This window comes from Cyanistes caeruleus, chromosome 6, assembly GCF_971803275.1.
Source record: "Cyanistes caeruleus chromosome 6, bCyaCae1.hap1.1, whole genome shotgun sequence".
NCBI classification, from domain to species: domain Eukaryota; kingdom Metazoa; phylum Chordata; class Aves; order Passeriformes; family Paridae; genus Cyanistes; species Cyanistes caeruleus.
In genome coordinates this window covers 37,635,480-37,657,422 of record NC_141706.1, presented here as the reverse complement: position 1 = coordinate 37,657,422, position 21,943 = coordinate 37,635,480, and the positions used below count along the sequence as shown (strand labels likewise).

Sequence of the window (21,943 nt, the reverse complement as noted above, 5' to 3'; positions counted from 1 at the left end):
ACCAAACCGCAACTTTTTATCTACAGTCCTTCAAATTAAGTTAATGATGTTATGCGTGGACAGTTTCTTTTTTTATTGTAACACCAAAAAGCAGTTCTTTCTTTCACTCTCCATTTAACCCAGAGTTGCTGAACTGCTTCTGCTGAAATGTACCAGAACAAGCCAATTCACCTGCTGGCACAGTCCAAGCTACCTGAAATATAAAAGTTTCACAACATTATGTGGAAGTGATTTACCTAAACTTCACAGGAATACTACTGATATAATTGTAAAGATATCTTAAAATGTATACATAATAGCTTAATGATAACACCTGCACAAGATATTTCTACAAGTGAAATGATCATGAAGCCATCGTGAGTGATTCAAAGGATGGGTGTAAAAAAAACAACTAAAATTAGGAACTTATTCAAAATTCTTTCCTCTGTAATTTCTCAGCAATTTTTTAAAATTGGTTGATTTTCTGTGAAGCTACAAGAAAAGAACTCATTATGATTCCTGCTACACACTTGAGAAAACAAGTATCACAAGACAAGATTGTGGGACAGCCGGAAGGACTAAATATATACATTTCTCAGACCAACTCTCTGTCTGTTGTATGATGATGTGGCTTAACATCGCAGCTCAAGAAAGGACGCTGTGCAAAGCAGCAAGAGAAGGGTTTCTCCAGAATGGCAGTATTTTCCTTTTTCCTACGTGTAAAAGACATTAGCAAATGTCAGCATACAAATGCATTCTAACTCAGGGTAACAGCTCATCAGCCTCATCTGCAATGGTGACCCCTCTAAGCTTCACAACACAGAGTAACAGATTGTCCGAACGCTGTAAATATTAATCACGTGCTTCCCACTCATCTGCCCTCCTGCGTGCCCGACGGTATTTGCACACATCAAACGCTAAGGAACTATAACAATCTGCATTCCCGCTTCACTATCCCGCACACTAGACTAGAAGAAATCGAGGATAGTTTCAAGAGTCATTTTGGGGCGGAGGGGAAGTAATCTAGTTAAATTTACTTTAATAGCGCTGTCATGAAAGGGGGAGGGAGGAAATCTCCGGACTTTCTTCGGACCGCAAGAGAAACTAAGAGATCCCAGCTCTCGTGATCCCACAGAAGCTATTTATAAATAAGCAGCCAGAGAGAAGACGAGATGCTAATGACAACCAAACAGATCCAATCCCTGCAGTCTTGAGTTAGTGGTTTTATTTTGTAATCCACTCGACTGCGACAGAGCCACTGCGGGAACCGAGCAGATGGGCAGAGCGCTGGGGGCAAGCGAACGAAAGAATATTACCTTGCGAGAAGCAGCGCGCGAGGTGGCGACGCTCCTGCTGCAGTTCCAGATGCCGGCGAGGACACGGGATGCCGGGGGCTGCGGGGCTGCGGCCACCCCGCGCTATTCCCGGCGCCCCGCGCTATTCCCGGCCGCCCCCGCCTCCTCCCCCGGCGGCCGCCGCTGCCGTTGCCGCCTCACGGATCGCTCCCGTTGCGGGGCGCGCGCCGCACCGCTCCCTCCCGCAGGGCGGGACTGACGGCCCGGCCGGCCAATGGGTGGGCTGCGCGGCTGAGCACTGACCAATGGGTGGGCTGCGCGGCTGAGCACTGACCAATGGGCGGGCTGCGCGGCTGGCGCGCGCCGGCTCCGCGCGCGATCCGGCGGCGGCCGTGGCCCGTCTCCGCGCGGGAGCGCAGCGGGAGCGCCGCTCCCGGGGCCGGGATTCCTGCCCCTCGAGGTGTCAGAAACAGACCCTCCGGCAAAGCGTGGGGCTGAGGGAGCCTAAGGCAGCACGGCGGCAGCAGCCTGCTTATTTTCGTCAACTGCCGTTGCATAATCCATCAAATCTGTTCTCCTCCTGGATGAGCATCGCTGCCAATCATGTCGTACCGCTCACCACCGTAATTGCAGTACAGCCCTCGAGCAAGCCAGACATAACTCTGAACGGCGACATTAGAGGACAAGAAATCCTCTCCAGTACTCCTAACCCTGCTAGAAGAGGAAAATCAGAATACAAGCTGCAGTCCTAAACCACCTCGTAAAATACCTTGCTATTTCAAGGGACACAATTTTAGGAGCAAGGACCTAGTTCATTGGTCTGAACCTCACTTTACTGCAAGTAATCTTCCTGCCACTCTTCCCTGAAAGTTCTCCGTTCAGAAAGGCACCATAAGCGAAGAAAAAAGCTTTTGTAATAACTGACTCAGGTAAAAACCATAGCGACAATTCTGAATGAACAGAGTTCGGGTTAAAATATTTCTAGTAACAGGACACAACTTGTAATCTCCAAAGGCATGTAAGACCCTTGTCTGTGTATTCAAATATTGCAACAAAATACCTTTTCTCACTGTAACTTGTAGCCTCCCAAAAATGTCCCATTTCATTCTGCTTCATGAATTAGTTTATTAAACTTTTTACTATCTCAACATGTAGATCTTTCATAAATAATTATGATCTTACTGAACTCAAACAGAAAACTTCCATCTCTGTTTGAAATACTAGAGACTACCAGATTCTTAACACTTTAGATTACTCACATGTTCCTTTCCTTTTGAAAACTTAACAAAATGAGTTTTTTGAGTTTTTACCTAAAATTTTTGACCATCAGCTGGTCACCTATACAAGTACTAGCTCATACTCTGCATACTGAGACACGTCTGCAGACAAGGGAATGGAAAAAACCCTGGCTGAAAATCTTGCTCTTCTGATGTTTAGTACTTTCAGACAAAGATTAACAATTACTTTCTTAGTAACTTCATTTTGCAAGCACATGATTTATGTGGAAACAAGAGTTCACAGAAAGCAACCAACATGAAATGATTATGTCAGGCTGGGCTGCAATGTAGGGCACAGTGAGAGCAAAACCTAATCTCTGAGAGGTTTCCACTTCATCTGCACTCATCTGCGTAATCAGCTTTTCATCTTGTCATAGGATAAATGCAACCTGCCTTCTGCTTCATTTACCCCATATAGAACACTAGTATAGATTTGTATGAAGCAACCTGCAAGAGCTTCTGTAGAAATGTATTCGGAAAGGAACTTGAAACCATTCAATTTTTAAAGGAAATTAAAGGTTGGAAGTCATCTATTTGCTAAGTTAATACATTAATTAGAACTGAAAGCTATTCACTACATCTAGTATGCAAACTGACCCTGCTCCCTGCTTTGAATGAAACAACCTTTGCTTTCAGCTACTGTTTCATTTCTTAATCTGTGACTTTGTGTATGGTAATAAACAATAGCTTTTGTTTAAACCTTTCACGAGCTTTCATAAACTGCTGGATTTTAGTGAATAACCCAAGCTGTTGAGTGGAACTAGTGTTAATATCACTTATTTTAGTCTCAATTCATCTGAGTGGGGAAGGCTCATACCAGTGAAGACCTTCATGGAGCAAAGCAATGAGTAACAGCCTCCTGTTCAGGCTGCTCCTTTACTTGGAAAGGCTGGAAAATCACCAGAAATCATAGCTAACAATCAATGAAACACTTTACCAACAATGTTCTCAGAAGTAATGTCTGATTGGCTTTGACGTCTGACAACCTAACTCTAAGTTCTAGGGACTAACAATGAGGATACAGGCTGGCCAAATACATATCTGTATTTCTTTCTGCTCTTCTCTCAAAGGATGAATATTTTTCTGCAGTATTGTCAGAAACATGTTCATGAAGATGTATGGGTAACCTACAGGTACATGAGGAGAACATGAACTGTATAATGCAAAAAGTGAGTAGGAAATACATCACAGCTTGCTGCTGAAGCAATTGTTACCAGTACATTTGCACTTGAAAAACTAAAAAGCAAAGAGTTATCATGCATAAGACAACTTTATTTTCCCTTTATTTCCCCCACACCTGCAGAAAAATTCTCATCCCTGAACAGGTATTTCAGTCTTTTAATAAGTTTATTTTCTTGTCTTAAAATTGCACATCAGAGCTGACACTACCATATAACAGGGATATAAGATTTAATATTTTTGTCTTAAAATTATTGCTTTGCATTAATTTTTGCATTAATTTGAAATAAATGCAGTTCCGTAGTGCAACAATTTACTTAAATTTACATGCCCACTTTTGCACCAAAAAGATTTAAATCTATTCCTGACTTGTTTAGAAACATGCATTGAGTATATTTATGGCATAACAAATATATCCAGAGTTCTTTATGCTTCAGTTCCTCCTCCTGCACCCTCTCTAATCTCCTAGTGTCATCATCCCGTATTCTTCAATCCATAACATCCCATGCCTTGGAACAGCAGCATGAGCCATCATTCCAGGAATACCATGTACTAACTAGTACTTCAGATTCTAATCCCTTCTGTCCTGGCTGCCTGCTTTATTCTGATATCTAAAACTCAGTAGAGACTCTGCCCAATAACAATGAGAACAAATAGTGAAATTTTATTGAATTCTTAACAGGACAACTTACAATTCAAGTATTATTGTCTGACATAATGGATGGCGAAAGAAAAAAAAAACAAACACAAAACCTCCCATCTACTTAAGTGTAAGAAACCATTTGTTTTCTTAAAAATTATTAGAATAAGTAGAATTGGAATTCTAGGACCTTGTTTAATTTGTATCTTCATACAGAAAAAAACCAATAATGTGGTTTATATGAACAACATAAGTGCAAATATATTGAAATGCATGTTCAATATGGATTGGATGGACGGGTTTTGAGCAGTGCTCTTTTTATGCCTCTGCAACATATACTGCATTGTGTTAATTTGGTTTATTCATAAATTCTTGACCTCTGTCTGTCTAATACAGAAATATTATAGTGTACATTATTAATTCATTACATACATCAATATCAAAGATTTTATCCTAATGAGAAATACAGATTTTGCCTGTTTCAAGTTATACCAAATCACTGAAATGATTAAGTAACTTTGGCCAAAATGGCTTTTTCTCTGATTAATAAAATGGAACTTCAAAAGACAGGAGTGGAGAATCCTTGTAATTTTCAAAATCCTGGATGTATGACTTTGAAGTGCTGCCAACTCTTGTTATTAAATGACCTGATTTTAGACAAGGATGAAGACAATCTTACAACAAATACAAGTATGTGTATGTGAAATTCTTAGAGCAGGGTGAAAAATTACTTTTTTTTTTTTTTTAATAGGAAAAGAACATAATCAGGATTGTTACAGAAAGCAGACAGAATGTTTCAGAAAATGATGTGGAAGTTCTCTCTGGAAATGAGTATGCATTTAAGTGGCTAAAACAGTGCTAAAGGATCAATTTCATCAGTACGGTGAAACTGAGCCATTGTCTGACAGGCTTAAGTACAAGAAAAAATTTAAGGGAACTGGTGACAATTAAAATATCAAAATAAAATTATACCAAGAAAAAGCTCTCCTTATATGCATACTGTATTCTGTAAACAAATACATGGAAATGTCAAACATTCTCTAATGATTATGAATGCCAACTACTCGTCTGTTATTTGAAAAAGGAGGAGTTTACTATTTGGCATATATTACATACCAACAGATTTACATGAAACTATTACACCATGAAATCCTTATAAAAACAATAATATTGGCATGACTTCTCATGCAAACTAAACACTAAGATTATGAAAAAAGTGTATGTGTGTGTGTGTGTGTGTGTGTGTGTATAGCATTAAATACCTTCTGGGAAAGATTAACAGCAATGGTAGATACAGCCATTTATTTAGGTTAGTAGTGAAATTCTGTGTAAAAAAAAAAAAATTGTAAAAGAAAAAAAAGGTAATTTATAATGACCAGATATATGCATCAGTTGTACTGGTTGGAAGATTGTGGAGACAAACTGCCCTTAGAAATGGTCTTAAGGATAAAGGCTCTTGGGATAGCAGAAAATCATTATCACTCCTCTCTCTTTCCCCCTCTCTCTCTTTCTCTGGTACATCTCCTATTTTCCAGTCACTAGTGAATCTAGAATCAAATGTAATAACACAGGTACATTTCCTCAAGCAGAATGGATTCCATTTGTGTAGAGATGTTAAAAGCTGTAACTAAGAGCCCAGTTTCAGTAGGTTGAAAGGTTACATTCAAAATACAGGATTCATGGAAAACTGTGCAGAGCATGAGTGGAGAACCTCTTGGTTCCTGTGTCAGTCTCAGCACACTAATCTATATACTAATAAAAGCAATTCAGACGTCTGTCTCTAGTATTCATTTTTTTATGCTTGATGTATATGCTACCTTTTAATATTTAGAAAGTCAGGAGAGAAAATAAAGAGACCAAAATACTAAAAAAAGCTTACTTAACAGATACAGCATATCTTAAAAATGCCTACTTAAGGAAAAAACACACTAACATTCAATGATCCAATGTTTTTAATACAAAACGTCTCGCAGTTCTGCACAATAAATAGAAACGTAGGAAAACAATCAATGTTTTTCTACCTGTATCAGAGGTTTTATACATATTTAAAACAGATGCAGTCAAGCAACAGTAGAATTAATTAGATGCAAAATTGTAATTCCTCAGGCCTAGCAGTCTGAAGGGAAAGGTGGAGGAGAAGAAGAAAAGCAATCTATGTACAGAAAAGAGTCGCACCTTTTCTAAAACATGAATGTTCAGCATCATTGTGTGAAAATATTTGCAAAATAAGTTCAGAAATATACAATGGTTCTTGCAACTTCTCTGAAGGTAACTGAACTTACTTCAACTGATTTTTGAAATGTGAAAGTGCTTTGCAAAATTTAATTAAACTATTACCTTGGGAGAATCCCAGTTTCACATTTTGATGAGTCAAAGAACATTCCAAGGGAAAGTTGCATGTATAAGATCACCACAAATAAGGAACTGAGATGAAAAACACCATTCTCCACATATTTTGCAAAGATGGACTACTACTTCTTCCTATATAATGCAGAAAAATATCTGTTATTCCAAACAGTGACAGGAGTAGACCATGATGAACTACTGTCAGAGCACAATTAGCTACTAAGCTTAGATACAGACTTTATGAAAAAAACCTGTATTTCAAACAATTTTCTCTTTATATCTGTGGGGTTTTTTTCTCAATTTATTCAGAATAAAAGAGAAAGAATCACACATCCAGCTGCTGTGTCACTTCATAAATCGATCATGTGAGTTTCACATTCTCATAAGAATATTTAGCTTAGGAGAGAAGTAGCTTTTCTTGCTGAACATTACTAAGAAATATTTTATTTACAGCCATCATTTACATAATCTCACCAAAATAAGTCCCGAAGTTCAAATGCTTCAGACATTTAATGACTGCATTTCTTGAAATTATGTCTCTAATTTGAACTTTTTGTAGCTGTCTAATGCTGACCAGACTTGGCATGCACACTGTCTACAAAAAATCAGAGCATGCCAAGTCTAAGGCAGCAGAGAGCAACGCAATTTATACTCCACATTATTCCAGGAAGAGGACTCACATGTAGCAGTGGTGCTGGTCTTCCAAATATTACTTAATTTACCTTCAGATTCTAAGCAGCTGGAAGCTTTGCAATCCTAACAGATTTGAACACAGCAGTTACAATGCTAAATAGGATAATCAGCTGACAGTCATCAGTCTGACTGTGTTAACAATTTTAGTTTAGCTTTTAGCACAATATTTCCATGGCCTTGAATGCCATGGAATTCCTCATTCCCTCAGCTCTACACTTGGATAAATTCTGTATCTTTCTGAAGTAATATTGATCTTTGGATGTAGAAGGCATGAAAATGTATAGTTCCGGTGATTTAAGTAAAATTCTTATTTTAAAAAAAGCTTCTGCATTTTTTACATTTAAAATATAGGCTTGTAAGCAATATGACATTTATTTATTTCAACATACAATATAAAAAAGATACTGATATATCTTGAAATAGGCTCAGTGACAACATAAAAAAAAATAAATGAAAAAGCTGAAAAGTTTATTTACATAGTATTTGCATGGGGGGGAAAAAAAGCAAACTAAGAAACCTTGCTTTGATGATTGGGGAAAGACAGTAAGTGTAGAATTCAGCGTCTGCAGCAGGATTTAATCATTGAGCTTTGAAATAAGCTAAATCTGTGTATGGCTGGTACATAGTCTATGAGCAGGTAAAATGAAAGAATAAACTGGAATTACCTGAAATTAATTGTCATAGGTAAATGGTCTCTCATTCAGAAACACTCTTGATAGCTGCTCTTTTTTAAGGATTTGGATATATCACAATGGATCATATTGATAAAAGGCACACTCTGAAAGGGAAAAAAATAATCTATTCTACTCGTACAAGCCAGTTATTTCCTCAAAGTTCATGGTGTAATATTTACGTACTCAAAAGAAGATGACAGTGAGGGACTGACCATTAGGTATATCTACTCAGCAGAAGTTTAATAATGTAAAAATATTAGAATAGCAAAAATTTGGGCAAAGACATTCAACTTAATGGTCCTAATATCCAATTTGGCCCCTGAACATAGGATTTAAAACCAGTATGTGTAATAACAGCAATCTAACTTCTTATCCAGAGTCACTTTCCAGCATAAAGCACAACACGTCAAAACTGTATATGTCATAAAATTAGTGGAAGACAGTAGTAGTTACAAAGATACAAAACTCATATTTTATTAAAAACTGCCACATAGTAGGTTGTTTTCTCTAAAGTCTACTTGACAGGAAATGCAAGGGTTAGATCTATGTGCAAGATTCCCAGATTAATAAACAAATTGAAATGTGCCCCCTGACCCTAAAAGTGCAAGAAGCTTTAGAAGAATACAATAAGCTATTGAAGTTTTGAACGTATTTTTCTTCTTTTGCATGAACAAAAAGCTTCTTCATGCATTTTTCAAAATATTTTCATATATTGATTTCATAGTTGCAGTTTGAAACTCTTAGAAAATTTTGCAAGTTTGCCTCTGGGACAAAATATTCAAATACTCATAGCAGAAGCAGGATACCAAAAGTGGTTATTTCTGTAAGCACATTATACAGACGTAAGACACCACAGTATTTGAAAGAAAGATCTCTTTTACAAGGAAGTTCTGCATGGAATTAGACTGTCTGGATAAATAAGACCCTTACATCTTACTGTGAGAATGGCACATGGCAGAGGAGCAGGCAAGAAAGATTGCTGAAATGCCATTCACTGCTTTTATGTTCTAGGGAGAGTTAGACTTCTCCTGAAAGATAGTCAGGCATCAGCCAAAGAAAGCAGTTACCAAGGTAGCTGTGAAGTATTTTAAAACTAATTACACCTTGCAGACTCAGATCAGTGCAGTAAACCAACCACCTAGGAAGTGAGCTACTGCTTGGAGTAGACAAATGACCTTCAAGAAATTCTGTCTAGCTGCTTAAAGACAGTGTCAGGAGAAGCAGCACAACCAATTTTAAATTTGTGGTGCTCAGTTGCTCTAATTACTATTGAAAACCCTTTCAGTTGAAGTACAATTACAAATAATGACCTCCAAAAAAAACCCCTCCAAATTTAAACATACACTGAAATAGAGACAGCAGCTTGATAAAACTAAGAAGTGCGAAAATGCGGTTTCCCCACACACTTTCAGGAGACAGTAAAGTAATTCAAGTTTGGGTTATATACTTGATCAGAAGAACAGCTAAGACAATGTAATAAGTAAAGGAATTCAAAATTAAAGTTTTCAATGTCACAGAACTAGTTCTCAGGAATTGTATTACCTTCAGATTTACTGTGGAAGACCTGCAATAGAACTACTCAAACAAGAATACACCTGCTTCAAAGAGATGTATGCAAAACTGATACATATTTGTGACTAAAAAAATCTGGAGCAAAAGATGAGCTTGAACATGTGAAGCTGAATTGGGGCTTAAGGAAGCACATTTGAAGGTTGAATTGACACATGGTTCTGGAAATGATGCTAAGCACTGGTATTTAGATTCAGGAAAGAAAAAAGAAAAATACACTTTATAGCTGCTTTGTGACATGATGTTTTCATAGTTATGAAGCTTCAGATCAAGTTATTTTGTAGTTTCACTGAACTACAAATTATTGTTAGATTTTAACTTCATAAATTACCAAGCCACTTTCAAACCACAAAGAATGTATTTACACTTTTCCACATCAGATGTTACGCTGACCCTATTTCTGACAGTGTTTTAATTTCATATTCATCATAATTCAGTATGTTCATTAATATTAATATGAAATTTAATATCATTTTCAAAATTTATTATAAATGTTAAATAAATGTGCATTTTTTATGTTTTCCCATTAGAAACCACTTCCAGCCTGCTTGATATTTTACCAAAACTTTTAAAAGAAAACTGCTGAAAGATCTATAATGTCAGTATAAAATTAATTACCCAGTGTCAGATTTCTGGGAGTTGTGGTAAAGGGAAAATAATGTTTTTAATGTGACATTTTGACAGAAAAATATTGTCAAGATAATTTAAATGCAGTTTTGATAGTACCTATATGTATTAAGAAAGAGAAATAGGTCCAGGAAAAAAAGGAAAAAACCGAAACCAAACATGCTTATTTGATGACAAACCAGGTTAAAGCCATCAGTCAAATTATTTATAGAAGAAATGTAAATTAAATCAAATTAAGATAATGTAAGATATCAAAAAAAGTTATTTAAATGGCTGTAATAGTAACTTCTATGTAATTTAAGATTTGCATATGCTTATTCAAATTCAAGTGTAATTGCTTTATTTTGTTAATTTGAAATGAGAAGTATAACTTCATCTGCAATGTCTTTTAATAATTTTTAATGCAGAAGTATATTCTAATCTGTGTTTTTTACCTTTTTTATACTTCTCCTATAATTAAAAAGAGAAGTTGTACCAGTAAATTATGCAAAGTGAAAGAACCTTCCAATAGGCATCTAATATATCAAATATTATGGATATAATTCTAGTAGCACCAAGCAAGAGGTGACCACAAATACCTAGGACTTAGTAATTTAGGATTTATGGATTAAAACTAACTGCATAAGCTCAACCATAGCCCAAGCAGGAAACAAGTGCAGATGGTATGCTGCTCAGCCCATAAACCTGTTAGAAAGATGGTATTCTACCAGTGTCTCTTACTCAAGTGATCTATTGGACAGGGTATGTGACACAACTAAAGCTAGAGAGATGTAAATATTATTGAATTCCTTCATTCATTGTCAGAAAGGTTTGTTAATAAATTTTCTACTGTTGGTAGAAATTAGGTATATTATTCTTTTAAATATTCTAATGATTCATGACCTTGGAAGAACTTAGACATGTGACAAAAGCAGTACTAGGCAGGTGGTGTTATCTCTGTCTGGACAGAATAATAGCAGGCAGTCTCTGACTTTGTCTTCTGCAATGTCTAGAAGCTAAAGAGAAGCAATTCTGCTTGAATAATGCTCTGTCAACTACTGCTACATATCAGCATTCTGAGCTCAAAGTTGACAACTTCCATAAATTAAGGTGGGTAAGGAATTTGAGAGAAAGCAAAACAGAGAAACACAACCATATATAGAGTCAGATATGGTGACACACAACTAGCTACATTTCCCCAATTTGTTAGGGTAAAATGGAATTTCTTAACAGGTAGGATAAAGTTATGTTAAAGTAATAATACTCGTCTTTTGAAAAACTTACTCAGCATGTCTCTAAGCTATGAAAATTTCAGTGCAACTGGCCACAGAGCTACAAATCCTACAAATAGATATGTACTTGTATTTTTAACACAATTCTAAAAGACAGAATGGTAACCAAGAAAGTATTTTTAAAAAACACTTGTTCATATATCTTTTGGAAAAAACTAGGATGTCAACCTAAGAATGATAAAATAACTGATAATATATTTAAAATATTTTAGTCAAAAAAAGTAATTTAATGGTGATACAGCAGATTTTTTTGAGTTGTTTTTAGATTCAGAGGAAGGATATTTCTGCTATAAAAAGGGCAAAAACTTTAATCTTCTATAAAAATAAGTTTGAAATTCTCATAAAATATAAATATTGATCTAGAAATGGGGAAATGAAAGAGAAATTAATCTTTGCCCCTTGACTAAAAAAACGTGATCATGCTAAGACTGAAATAGGTATAAATCTAGCATCGGGTCAATCAAAAATGCCAGCAAATACTAACTATTAAAAAAAAAAGACAAAATGTCACAGGGATCTTAATGCTCAAATTCACAGGGTCAGATATACATGACCTCACACGTTTAACTATAAGAATGTGCCAAAAATTCCATGATGTTTGTAAATGTAAAGATATATGTACATTCAGGTCAAGAAGCAATGAAATAGTGTCCACATTTGTGTGAATACAACTCTTTTGAACATACACTTTTGAAAATGGAAAAATTAAAAACATTAGGAACGATACTGTGTGGCACTTTCTTTGACAGCAAGCTGAAGTAAATCCAACATGATTTGTAATTTTAAATTACAGTATTTAGCCATGAGTTTCATTAACTCAAGAACAATTACTGTGTAACATCTATGCAAAGCATTATCCTTATTTATTGTTAGTTTCATTTTTGCTCATGAAGAAAACTGTTGATTCTCCTTTCTCTACTCTTACTGTCCTTTCACAGCAAGTTTTTAAACACTGATCATACTTTAAATGGTGACCCAAAATAATTATTTTGTTTTTTAAGACTTTGCTAGGACAGCTGGACACAATAGGGGTTGATCTTTTTTTGAAAAGGCACTAATAACATTAATCAAAGGTTTTGTGAATTTCACTGTAGCTCCCTTCCTTTGTGAAGTCATATTTAGTTTACACTTGGGATTCTTTTTTTAAAAAATTATTTTTATCTGAAGTATTTGTTGGAAACACTCTCTAGGGCAAAAAAGATACTTATTTTAACATTCTTCCAAAACTATACAGCATAACGACTCACACATAATTAAAGAAAACCACCAAATTAACTCCATAATGGTTTTCAGAACTACATGAAACTTCAGTACCTGCTAGCTAAATACTGAGGAGCTGTAAAGGTAAGCACAAAGCTATAAAATTAGTTCCTCGATCCAAGTCACTCAGTTACACTCCTACTGCATGAAAATATGGTAAGGCTTACTATAATTTGAGTTGAGTGGTGAGAAGATGATTTTATATTTTGATTGAGCTTTCTTTGCATATTTTAGAGCTGTTTGGACATATCTCCTTCAAACTTAATAACTTTCCATTGGCATACCCAGTGTGCTAAAAGAAAAGAATACATACAATTAATTGCTGAGGGGAGAAAAAGGCAAGTCCTGCACCCGTAGTATGTGGTCAGCTTTACCTTTGCAGTATCTTGCCGTTGTTGCAAATTGCAGCAGCTGCCTTTATTTCATCCGCAAAAGCCATAACTTTGGCTGCAGAGTTGATTCATTAGAGACTAGGTAAAATTTTGTGCCATTTTGAAGGTTAAATCTTATTTTCCACCAATTTCTTATTTCAGTATGCCGTGTTTTCAAACCTGTCTGTGCAGGGCTCAGGAGACAGAAGCAAATTTGAGGTGTGTGGCAGTACAGTATCAGCTACTCCACATTTGCTTCCCTCTGTTCCCTGAGGCAACAAGTGGGGCAGGTGGCATTTAACTATGCTTACAAAAGTAAAGTAACAAGGAACTGGTTGTTTTTTTGGGTTATTTCAGTTATTAGACAATTGTAGATGGCAGGTCAGGCTCCCTCCTGTGAAGCCGCGGTGCACGGCACCCAGAGCGCTGCTGCTGAGCCTCCGACTTCTCCCTGCCTCTAGGACTGGCCATGCCGGGAGCAGCGCTGTAACAGCACGGACACGTGGCGAAGCTAGGCACATCTATGTAGGCATATTCTTCTCAAGCACTTTTCTGGGGACCCATCTGCACCTGTCCCTGGCAGTGTTGGCCTTCCGAGCGCTCCTGGGCCGACCCCTGCCGGTGGCGGCGGAGCCCGGAGGGAGCGGCCCTCGTCCCAGACACTGCGGGCCCTCGTCCCAGCCGCTGCGGGCCCTGATCCCAGACACTGCGGGCCCTCACCCCAGCCGCTGCGGGCCCTCATCCCAGACACTGCGGGCCCTCACCCCAGACACTGCGGGCCCTCACCCCAGCCACTGCGAGCCCTCACCCCAGCCGCTGCGGGCCCTCATCCCAGACACTGCGGGCCCTCGTCCCAGACACTGCGGGCCCTCGTCCCAGACACTGCGGGCCCTCACCCCAGACACTGCGAGCCCTCACCCCAGCCGCTGCGGGCCCTCATCCCAGCCGCTGCGGGCCCTCATCCCAGACACTGCGGGCCCTCGTCCCAGACACTACGGGCCCTCATACAAGACACTGCGGACCCTCATCCTCCCCCGGGAGAGGGCTGCGCTCATGCTCCGAGTCCGGCCGTGGAACCTGACTGCTTGGGGGAGCAGAAGTGACCGCCACATGCTCGATCTAGAAGCTGAGATGATTTCCTGGGAGGAAGACAGGACTACCCAAGTCTCGCTGCTTTTCAGTCAGCAGGACTACCAGCGTCCCGTCCGCATGAACTCTGCAAAACCAGTTGGGATGTCCAGTCACTCAGCACAGCATGCACCGACGGGGAGAGGACCATTAAAAACACATCCTGTGGTCAAGTTGAGGTACTCTGAACCTAAGCAATTTACTGGACTTGGCAGAATAGTGCACTAGTTGAAATAGCATTGAACAACATGCCCTTGCCCTATTTTTAAATTTTAATTCTTTATTAAACCACTTAACGCAATTTTTGAATGGTTTTCTTTGTTAAAGCTGGTTAGACCATCTAATAGTCTGAGTGATCACAATCTTCTCTATCTCTATCTGGGCTAATACCTGCTCTTAATCGAGCTTGGGCTTCTAGGGCTGCTTTATCTAGAGAGGAATATCTCTTTGTAATTGATTAAAGTAAATATATTCCTTTTCTCATATCCAGTAGATGAATGCAAATAATTAAACTGCACATTTCTAGAAGAGCTCTTGAACTTAAATTAATCAAAAGTAGATGATGAAAGCAGATTTTTTAAATTGCATTTTTATTGATTTTTTTTTTCTGATTTAGACTCCTTTATCTTGGGAATATTTGGAAGACTTAGTCCCATAATTGGTTTCTACATTTTCTCAAGAGATCATGTCTAATATTTTCGGAATCTTGTTACAAAAGTTAATTAAAGCATCTCCAGCACATTTTCATTCGCTGCAACACAAGTAAGATTAATACATGCACAGTGTCTATGCTCCAGTTGAGAAAAAGCATTTGATTAGCAACTTGTGACAAAAGTCTTACATTTGGATATTAAATTGCCTATTTAAAACTGTATAAAATTGACAACAAAACTTGAAAGTAAAACAAGTAAACAAAGAGGTGAATAAATAGGAATATGCATAAAAGTAGAAGTGAGAATGGCTACTTCCTCTAAAGCACACAGCAATACATATCTAAATTTGTATTACACCAAGGAGCATTCAATACAGCACAGGTCATTTTATGACAGAAAATTTTAGGCTTCTTGGTTTTCAGTCATTGAGAAGTGAGGAAAAAGATTTGTTTTTTAAAAAACATTGTCTTAAAAAGTAGAAGTTGGAATTCTTTATTGAATGAAATTCTGTTCACTTTTTTACTTTTTTTCCATCTTTATCTTATTAGTTATCCAAATTAATTTTTATAAAATGCTGTTTTCTACAACTGATTTGTAGTTACTACATTCAACTGTTCAAATACAATGGGATTTCAAAATCCCATATTTGTAGTTTTGCAGAAAGTGAAAGATTTTTGAGACTATTACAGCAGATTTTCTCTGTTCTATTACTTTCTTTTTCTGAATTATTCACAAATGGGCAATGTCAGGAATGGGCTGAAATGCTTTATTTTGACTTAGCAGTCCTTATATAACTTTCTAATTATATTTGAAAATCTAATGTAAATGCTCATATAAATTTTGAATTAATATGGCTGTTCAATTTAACTTAGACCTAACTTGAACTGATAAGATGAAGATCCTTATGGCTTGAATAGGTATGGTTGTGTACTTGGTATCCCTAGAAATGGCACCTGTTTATATGATACACAGTCTAATTACCACATGTGTAATAAGCTAGAGTAATTTTATGGACATTTATACTCTGTAAGACTTAATATCAGCCTGATATATAGGGCAATTTTAATTGTGAGTAATATTCAGAAATTCAATATTTTCAATAAATGGCCATAAGTAATTTTCTCTAAGGCAGAGTGTGTATTGATATGCTTGTAATTCTCATTAGAAGAGGAATGATTATTGTAATAGTCCGTGGAGTTTAAAAATGTGGATTATACTTATATAACAAGTTAATATAAAGTAATTAAATATTTATGTACAAGAGTTCTGAGAAAAGAAAGGTAAATCATAAGCCAAAGTAAATTTAATGAAAAGTGCTTGAACAATTTTCTCAGAGGCAGTCCAAATACACTGTTGGGAGACTTATTTTACCAATCACAACTGAACAACATAGCTGAATACAAAACACTGTAAATATGCAATCTGTTAATATTCAGCTGTTTGGATTAGAAAAGCTATAGTAATTTTATTGACAATTACAATAGTCCTGAAGGAAGTTAGCATTTAAAAAGCTTTGAGATTTTTTACAGAAATTAAGACTATTTTTATAGTTGCAGCTCTGTAATTAGCTGAAATGGTCACGGCATTTTCTGGTGGTAATTCTTGAGTTACATAGTAGATGCAAGAAAAACACTAGCTACATAATAAGTCTTAATTCTGTCATGTTATAGTTTGAGAATTTATCACTTGGCTTATGTCAGTACTCTGTATCACTTTAGGGGAGGCAGCAACTTGGCATTGCTAGTGCAGAATTTTTTCCATCTCAGTCCTTTGAAAATGGTTGGTCATGCTTTTATTGAATTCAGACTGAATTAGTGCAATTCTCTGTTGGTAGATTGGCTGAGATTTTCTTTGCACAAACTCCAGGTTCTTCATAATGTATTGCCATAAGCACGTCTCTAAAATTATGATTTTGTTTCAGTGAACTTTGTTCCAAATCTTGAAAATCACTCATTAAAATTTCCTAATTGGTCATAAAAACAATCTATGCTCATATGCAGATAGAAAATTATGCTGAAATGGTCATGCTTCATCTGTGAGAGACAGATAAGATTTGGGAATATATTACATATGTCAAGAATAAAGCAAGTTTAAAAATTCAAGTTTGTCCATTTCATATATAATAGTATGGAGCAGAAACATAAAATTTGGTATTGGTGTTGTTTTGAGACCGGGAATGATTTTGGTTTCCTAGAGGTAATCTCCCTATATCATGCAACTGTTATAGGACAAAAAGCCTGAGTTTCTAAATACTCTAATTAGTTCAGTTCTTACTCTGCTTAACCAAAATGCTTAACCTCACTCAAAATGAGGAAGTGGATGAGGCCTGCTGCAGTCAGCCAGAAGCAGTCTCAAAGTCACAACCACTGATACTTTTAGGGGCTTTAACTAGTCTTGTATATGCTGGAGAAGCAACACCATGAAGCACAGTCCAGGAGGTTCGTGAGAAGCACTGATGACAACTTCCTGTCCCAGGTTGGGGAGGATCCCACAAGGAATGGTGTGCTGCTTGACCTTATGCTAACAACCAGAGAAGGCCTCATTGGAGATGGGAAGGTGGAGGACAGTCTTGGCTGAAGTGGCCATGAGACTGGGGAGTTCAGTATTGGGTGAGGATGAAGCAGGGCAACAGGTAAGGTTGCAACCATGGATTTTAGGAGAGCTGACTTTAATGCCTCTTCAGGGACCTTGCTGGGAGGATCCTGTGAGAACAGGTGATGCAGGGAAGAGGGGTCCAAGAGAGCTGATTGATATTTGAGGATCACTTCTTCCAAGCTCAAGAATGATGCACCCTAATGGGCAAGAAACTGGGTAAAGGGAGCAAAAGACCTGCAAGGATAAATAAAGAATGAAGTAATGACATTACTCAAGTGTAAGCAAGAAATACATAGAAGAGGGAAGCAGGGTCAGGCTGCTTGGAATGAATGCAGATAGGTTGTCAGAGCAAGCAAAAATGACAAAATAAAGAAAAAGGACCATCTGGAATTAAATCTGGTCAAGGATATCAAGGACAACAAGAAGAAACTTCAGTAACTTCAGAAGAAAAACTAAGGGTAATGTGGAGAATGCTGGTAACAGAACACAGAGAGTTACTGAACACCTTCTTTGTGTTGGGCTTTACTAACAAGACCAACCCTCAGAAATCTCCAACCCAGGAGAGCAGAGTAAAGGAATGCTGGAAGGAAGACACCCTTGGTCAAGAAAGATTGGATTAGAGAACACTTAGACATAATTGACGTCCACAAATCCTGATGGGATGTATCCACAAGTGCTGAGAGAGCTGGCAGATGCAGTAGCTAGGCTGCTCATGATCATCTTTGAAAGGCTGTATTGATTAGTAGAAGTTCCTGAGGATTGTAAGAAAGCAAATTTCACCCCTGCTTTCAGAAAGGTGAGAAGGAGGACCCAGGGAATTATTGGACAGTCAGCCTCACATTGCACCCTGGAAGACGATGGAGCACCTGATCCTGGAGGCCATCTCTATCCACATGCATGACAAATAAATAGTCAGAACTATTCAGCATGGATTCACTGAAGGTTCATACTTGACCAGCCTGACTGCCTTCTATGATGAAACAACTGTCTGGATGGATGAGGAAGAGCAGTGGATGGTGTCTACCTTGACTTCAGCAAGGCTTTTGAGACTGTCCCTCACAGCATCCTCATAGGCAAACTCAGGAAGCATGGACTGGATACACAGTGAAGTGGATTGAGTATTGAGAACTAGCTAAACAGGAGGTCCCAGAGGGTTATAATCAGTGGCACAGGGTGTATTTGTGAGCTTGTTACTAGTGGCATTCCCCAAGGTTCACAATTTATCTTAATTCACATTCTTGGATGAAGGGGAGATGCCTCCTCAGCAAGTTCACTGGGGACACAAAGCTGGGAGGAGTGACTGACACCCCAGAGGGCTGTGCAGCCCCACAGAAGGACCTCAGCAGGCTGGAGAGATGGGCAGAGAAGAACTGTCTGAAATCAACAGCAGCAAGTGCAGGGTCCTGCCCCTGGCAGGAATAACCCCAGGCACCAGCACAGGCTGGGGCTGAGCTGCTGGGAAGCAGCTCTGTGGAGAAGGACCTGGGGGTGCTGGTGGACACCAAACTGTCCCTGAGCCAGCAGTGCCCTGGTGGCCAAGAAGGCCAATGGGATCCTGGGCTGCCTTAGGAAGAGCATGGCCAGCAAGTCAAGGGAGGGGATCCTGCCCCGCTGCTCAGCCCTGGTGAGGCCTGACCTGGAGTGCTGTGTCCAGTTCTGGGCTCCTCAGGACAAGAGAGACAGGGAGCTGCTGGAGCTGATCCAGTGGAGGATTCTGAAGGGATGAAGGGACTGGAGCATCTCTCTTAGGAGGAAAGGCTGAGGGAGTTGGGACTGTTCAGCCTCCAGAAGAGATGGCTGCGAGGGGACCTCATCAAGGTCTGTCAGTATCTGAAGGGAGGGTGTCAGAGGATGGATCCAGACTCTTCTTGGTGGTGCCAAGCAATAGGACAAGAGGCAATGGGAAGAAACTGATGCACAGGCAGTTCCACCAGAGCATGAGGAAGAACTTCTTTATTGTGCGGGTGATTGAGCACTGGAACTGATTGTTCAGAGAGGCTGTGGAGTCTCCCTCACTGGAGATATTCAAGAGCTGTCTGGGCACAATCCTGTACCATGTTCTCTAGGGTGAGCTCGCTTGACCAGGGAGATTTTTCCACTGTGGAAAAATGTACTGCATAATCTAATGTAAAATTTGATATAAGACTCCCAATACCTTAGGCTGAAATAGTATTAACGGTTATGCTTACCCAGTCACAGAACCGTTTTTAAACTTTACCACCAGATGGCAATCTAACATAAAGGTTTGATCATTGGTGAATTAAGTTTTGAGGTACTGTTCTTTCCTTGTTTTGCTTTAAGTAGTGCTGAATTTGCTTAGAAAGCCACTGAATTAGGCCTTACAAGTGATATTGATACTGTTATGAATTCTAAAACACTATAATATACTTTATGCTTTCATATAGAAGTGGCATCAAAGGTTTTATTTTGTTTTTAAAAATTGAGGAAATCTGTGACCAAGATCTTACATTTTCCACATGAAAATTTAAATCTAAATTTAAATCTAAACTAAGTTAAAAAGAACCACCTCCACACACACACAAAAAAAAACAAAACCAGAAAAAATCCAAGTAACAAGACGAAATGACAACATAAAAAACCCTAGAAGCAAACGAAGAACATTTTTATTGGATAGTCACAGAAGTAATTTTTATTTGGTGAACTAAATGTTCACTTGTTTAAGTGACTAACATTAGTGAACAAGGAGCTGGCTGCTGAAGGTAGTCAACATAATGAATTTGAATGCTTTTGTAAAGTTTTTGTAAAGAAAACAATTTTTTTCTTTTAATGGCATTTCAAAACCTGTATTTGTACATACTTTCTGTACTTAAGAGGCAAATAAAGAATGCAGAGATATGACAGTCTTTTAAGTAATTATCAGTGGAGAATATAATTTTAATTCCTCACCCAACTGACTCTTTGGTAACTGGTGTTACCTGTACTTTTTAAAATGTCAGCATGCATGTATAACCATTGCAGATTTTGTAAATATCTTCTACTTGGTATTTGATTCATCTTTGATTTGACATGTTAAGTCAATCTTCATCAAGGTAAAATACACACAACAAAAGTTATTTACAGATTATTCAGATATTCAATTTTTACAGAGTGATGATTGTTTATTTTGTTTTGTAATATCCATCTTACTATTTTATTGTCAGGCTACTGCTATTATAAATATTCTATTCTACAATCAAGGACAAGTGAAGAGTCAATCAGTCTGAATCCCTTGGTGAGAAGGGAGACCTTATGTTGAAGGATAACCTAGCTTCATGTTTATAATAAAAACTGAAAGGAAGATTTCCTTAAATTTGGTTGGTGGACAGGTCCTTCTGATAGCTTTAAAGCACCATGAACTCTGTCCAGAGTGTGTAGCAAAAATTTAGCAAAAGTGCTAAATTACAGATTAGAGATTGATTGGTTATGAATAGAGTATCATAAAATACACAAGTGGTCATTTTTCAGATTATTTGACCTGTGTGGCTTTCACAGTGGAATGCTGCACTTTACAATCGTATCCAGTAAAGCAGAGCAACTGTGTATGTGTGTGTATGTATATATATATATATATACATATATATGCACACACATCTACACATAGATAGATATACATATATACACTGTGTGCGATATGTGACCATCACAGCCAAATCTTAGTCTTGTCTCAGTGGGGAACTCCTAGATAGAAAACTTGAGGAGATGTGGATCTCATTATGCTGTAGTAGGTGAATAATTTTCTCCTTAAACATATAGCAGAAATAAAATCTAGGGAGTAGAAGTGCTATGCAATGGTTTTGCATGACAGTTGACAATTTTAAAAAGAGGAAATCTAACAAAAATATTTTTTTTATTATGGCAGGATATTGTTTCCCAAAACAATGGATGAGATAGTTGATAAAGGTGAGTATCAAACAATAGAGGAACTTACAAACAAAACCCAAAACCTACTGGTTTGACATGAATCAGAATTTTACCTATCTGTTATAATGCTGAAGGTATTCCCAGTATTCATTTTTTTCATATTCTTCGTCTGTTGTTTAAAAAAAAATCAAAGAAATATCCTAGCAGATTGATGTCTGCTTAAAAGAAAAAAATTGGTATCCTCTCTATCTGCCGTACTAGGAGTTGAAGATATAGATATCTATAGTTACTTATGCAAACTGATATCAATATATTATTTTACTCCAAATTTTCTCCATTTCATAGGAAGCATTTTAATGGAATACTCAAACATATGAGGAAAGCACTTGAGAAGATATATATTTTCCCCCCTTTTCATTCACTTCAGGTGGATTAATCTCAGCTTTGCATGTTCAGAACTTACTATCTGGAAATCTAATTGCATAACTGAAATAAAATTTGGCCAGCACATATGCTAAATGACAT

General features: G+C 37.7%; 1 protein-coding gene and 2 long non-coding RNA genes across 8 annotated transcripts in view; 1 reads left to right on the top strand and 2 right to left on the bottom strand.

Annotated features, from left to right (window-relative positions):
* FMN1 (formin 1) overlaps positions 1-1,530 on the bottom strand; it is a 176,554-nt gene extending 175,024 nt beyond the window's left edge. The window contains exon 1 of one of the 4 annotated variants that reach the window (XM_023928341.2): positions 1,296-1,530. The gene's annotated coding sequence lies outside the window, so the exon portion shown is untranslated. The remainder of the gene's footprint in view (positions 1-1,295) is intronic. The other 3 variants (XM_086892712.1, XM_023928340.2, XM_023928339.2) reach the window with 3 other exon arrangements.
* LOC111930322 (uncharacterized) lies at positions 1,486-5,351 on the top strand. The gene is made up of 3 exons (XR_002865115.2): positions 1,486-2,203; positions 3,622-3,720; positions 5,122-5,351. It is a non-coding gene; the product is annotated as an uncharacterized LOC111930322 (long non-coding RNA).
* On the bottom strand, positions 4,369-20,122 carry LOC111930324 (uncharacterized). Of its 3 annotated transcripts, none has more exons than XR_015287918.1 (5): positions 13,955-20,122; positions 13,185-13,909; positions 12,865-13,102; positions 8,075-8,187; positions 4,369-6,851 (listed from the first exon to the last, which is right to left on the bottom strand). It is a non-coding gene; the product is annotated as an uncharacterized LOC111930324 (long non-coding RNA). The 3 variants fall into 3 exon arrangements; XR_015287920.1 differs by having other exon boundaries at positions 4,714-6,851; positions 12,978-13,102; XR_015287919.1 differs by lacking the exon at positions 12,865-13,102.
* Positions 20,123-21,943: the final 1,821 nt, after the last annotated feature.